The sequence below is a fragment of the Schistocerca piceifrons genome, chromosome 2 (assembly GCF_021461385.2).
Source record: "Schistocerca piceifrons isolate TAMUIC-IGC-003096 chromosome 2, iqSchPice1.1, whole genome shotgun sequence".
NCBI lineage: Eukaryota > Metazoa > Arthropoda > Insecta > Orthoptera > Acrididae > Schistocerca > Schistocerca piceifrons.
The window spans coordinates 826,885,056-826,889,553 of record NC_060139.1 but is presented as its reverse complement, the minus strand read 5'-3'; positions in this window follow the sequence as shown (position 1 = coordinate 826,889,553).

The window sequence follows — 4,498 nt, the reverse complement described above, 5'->3', positions numbered from 1 at the left end:
GCGCAAGTGCTGTACCGAGTTCCTTTCTTTTCTTTTCCTTTTTTTAATTTTCATTTTCGGACTGGGACTCGTACGTAGTGTCTCATACTTACTTGTTTTACCTTGTGTATCTTTTATTTGTGATAGATTATTAGAACGGTGGTGACATTGACAATACAGCACATATTTAACAACATTTTACGATGTAATAAGTGCCATACTCATCGGATATTGTGGGACTCTCGTTGTCAAAAGGCTACATTTTGGCGACGACATGTACTCATGTCAGATAGTCTTATATTCTGACAGAATGTAACTTTTACTGTGTTACTTGAAAATGGCCCTAAGGCCGAAATTGCAATCGTAATAATAAATATTTCACACAGTCAACGGCGACTATGATGTCTTTTAATAAACTCTGCCAGAGTTTCTCGTAAAAGGATTAACTATCTGTTTGCATTCAGTCGCCGGGGAAATATGTATGAATCGATCAGATTATGTCCTACCAAGCCGGCCCGAATATCAACACCTAAGACATCTTGGTGACCACGAACAAAGGCGACGTGCGATTTTTCCCGTGCCCGCAGATAAAAAGTACACGATTCGTGAAGTCCGGCTGCCGCGCGGGATTACCCGAGCGGTCTAAGGCGCTGCAGTCATGGGCTGTGCGGCTGGTCCCGGCAGAGGTTCGAGTCCTCCCTCGGGCATGGGTGTGTGTGTTTGTCCTTAGGATAATTTAGGTTAAGTAGTGTGTAAGCTTAGGGACTGATGACCTTAGCACTGAAGTGCCATAAGATTTCACACACATTTGAACATTTGAAGTCCAGCTGAATGGGACACCTTGGCAGGAACCACTGGCAGAATGCAATTCGACGTGGAAAATCTTCTGGGTTAAGGGCGTGTACCTTCTGAAGGCGTTATGGTTGAAAATCATTTTCATGCCACACACAACAAACTGTGGAACGGCTTGCAACACGCCTCAAGCTTGTTGAGAGTGTGTTTTCCGTCAGTACTAACTCTTCCTCATCAAGCCCCGTTCTACGCACTGTGCGTTGATCACCGCGTGCGTCAGACCTTCGCACCTGTAGAAAACAACAATGTGGTAAGATTTTATGGGACCAAACTGCTTGGGAGGACTCCGACTCCGACAGCCGACGGGGGGGGGGGGGGGGGGGGGGTGCCGTGCGGACCATAAGAAGACCGTTTCACACCTGTAACACAAAATGAATACGTCGGGTTTCGAAGTAGGCCTTAAATGCACATATCCCATTACGAGAACGTGCCAGTGACCTGTTTCTGGTAGGGACCTGTGGACGACAGTAAACGTGCCTGGATCTGGCACTCCACGGTTCGGAAACCGCCGAACGTACACTAACGTTGCTCTGCGTAAGCGTTTCCATCAGCCGTCCCGTAAGCACAGAGCATGTCTGCCCCTTCCTCCCAAGAATAGAGCCCAGTTTCTTGTCCGCTCCGCACAGTAGCAAGCACAAGAGTGTCTCCGTTGACGACAAACTGACGCAGGCGAACCAGGTTCCACAGTGTGCACAGGTTCTGCCCCCTATGCGACACCTGTCAAACAAGTAATTGCTCATCTAAAAGCAACGCGTTCACGTCCGAGTAAGAGGCGGAAAACCCGTAGTGTTGTCCTGCCTGGAATATCCCCAACTATGTCGACTACTCCGTTTACAAATAAAAGTCATAAAACTTCAACCCAACGTCTCTTTTACCTTAAGATTTACCTTGAAATCATTGCTCTGAAGACTTGCTACTATGGCGGCTCTGATGGCATGTCGTGAGTCTACCCTCTTTGCGGCGCGCGATGCTGTTCAAACGACGCCGAATGCCGCATGCTAAAGCATGCTGACAAGAATTGACCCACTCTGTTAGCCCTTTCATTCTCTACATTCATTTCAGATACAAGTTGTATAGGACTACATCGAAGAAGCAATGGCGGAAATAAAACAAAGCTTCAAGAGTGGGAATAAAATTCAGGGTGAAAGGACATCAATGTTCAAATTCACTGATGATTTTGCAATCTGAAGAAGTAATACAGGATCTGTTGAGTATAATGAACAGTCTAATGACTGCTCGACATGAGTTGAGAGTAGTAAAACGACAAAAGTAATGAGGAGCAGCAGAAATGAGGATAGCGAGAAACATAGCATCAGAATTGGCTGTCACAAAGCAGATGAAGATAAGGAATCCTGCTTCCTTGGAAGCAAAATAACCTATGACGGATGAAGCGAGGAGGGCACAAGCAGCAGACTAGCACAGGTGAAGAGGCCATTCCTGGCCAAGAGAAGTCTACTACTACCTTCACTTGAGGAAGAAATTTCTGATAATGCACGGTTCGAGCACAGCATTGCATGGTAGTGAAACATGAACTGTGGGAAAACCGGAACAGAAGAGAATCGAAGCGTTTGAGTTGTAGAAAACTAGGTGGACTGATAAGATAATAAAGAATGAAGAGGTTCTCTGCAGAATCGGTGAAGAAAGCAAAATTGGAAAACACTGACAGGAAGAAGAGACAAGATTATAGGACGTGTGTTATGGCATTAAGAATAATGTCCATGGTACTAGAGAGAACAGTAGACGGTAAAAACTACAGGGGAAGAGAGATATTGGAATATTTCCAGTATGTAATTGAAGACGTAGGTTGGAAGATTGCAAATGCTACTCTGATATGAGGTGTTTGGCGCAGGAGAGAAATTTGTGGTGGGCCGCAGGAAACCATTCAGAAGACTGAAAACGAAAAAGGAAAAAATCTATGTAATGCTTTCGCTACTTCAATTAGATATCTGCAAACAGCGCTAAATCGCACCGTGCACCCATGTCAAACATTGCTTATTGTTTTTTAAGACAGCGCTACCAGTGTCGATGCAGAAGACCGTTGTGTATAAAATAATTTTTGCTTACAAAATAATTTTTCTGAATCTGTCAGTATTATTTACCAGTATTTATTGTCACGACTTGTTTAGGCAGCTATCTGCTTTACAGTTATATCTACATTAATTTTAATTATATACTCCTTTAAAGTGTGATGACGTCTTTTTCAGGGTTTGCAGATGCAATACACTCATCCACCACATACGAGTAGATATGCAGACAGATTAATGAACACACTGAGTCTTTTCAAACTAGTGTGCAGCGCATGTGAAGCTCTCCTTATGGACTATACTGAGAGAGATAACTAAAAAGAATTATAGTGAACGCAGAATTCTTAGCATATGAATAATTATTATAAATCAGAAATAGGGATCCAAGTAAAATACACTACAAACTCATTCCAGGATATCGTGATTATCAAATGTCACATACAGTGGAGAAGGAACGTCAGCTGACCTTGTATGAAGAACCAAACATTTTCATTTATGGCACAGTACATGAAAATACTAACGGTTAAAGGGCTTTCCAGAAACTAAGAAACTAGCACTACATATTTCTCCAATATGGATTGATAATTTCTGTTATATTAAAAAGGCTAGTATACAATAATGTTAAGGAAATGACGCTGCAAACCATTTATATATAGCTACTAAATATTAAGTAACCACACTGTATAACATACACCATGATATAAATCTAACTGAAAACAAAGTCTGTATTTTCTGTGTATGTGCTATCTTAACAACCGAAGTAAGTTTTATCTTAGCAGTTAAGAAATTTTGGAATGTGAACAACTGCGTGTAAAAGTGTGAGGTGATGGTGTCCGTTCTGTCCTAAGGGTACATTCAAGAAAATTGTAAGTAAAGACACCACTGAGATTATTTAAACATGCAGTAAATTTAGTACTGCACAATAAAATAAAACGCTCTTTCTGAAGAGGGACATTTCGGTACATAGCTTCACCGATACACCCAGCCCTCCAGAGAAATCTATGACTGAAAATTAATGAACATGGCTGAACGGAATAGACAATGTCTTGAAAGGAGGATATAATATGAACATCAACAAAAGCATAACAAAAATAATAGAATGTAGTCGATTTAAATCAAGTGATGCTGAGGTAATTAGATTACGAAATGAGACACTTAAAGTAGTAGATAAGTTTTGCTATTTGTGAAGCAAAATAACTGACGATGATCGAAGTAGAAAGGATATAAAATGTAGACTGACCATGGCAAGGAAAGCGTTACTGAAGAAGAGAAATTTGTTAACACCGAGTATAGACTTTAGTGTCAGCGAGTATCTGTATGGAGTGTAGCCATGTATGGACGATAAATAGTTTACAGAAAAAAGAGAATAGAGGCTTTCGAAATGTTGTGCTACAGAAGAATGCTGAACATTAGATTGGGAGATCACATAACTAATGAGAGAGTATTGAATAGAATTGGGGAGAAGAGGAATTTGTGGCACAAGTTGACTCGAAGAAGGGATCTGTTCGTAGGACACGTTGTGAAGCATCAAGGGACCACCAACTTAGTATTGGAGGGAAACGTGGAGGACAAAAATCGTAGAGGGAGACTAAAAGATGAATACACTAAGCCGATTCAGAAGGATGTAGGCTGCAATAGTTATT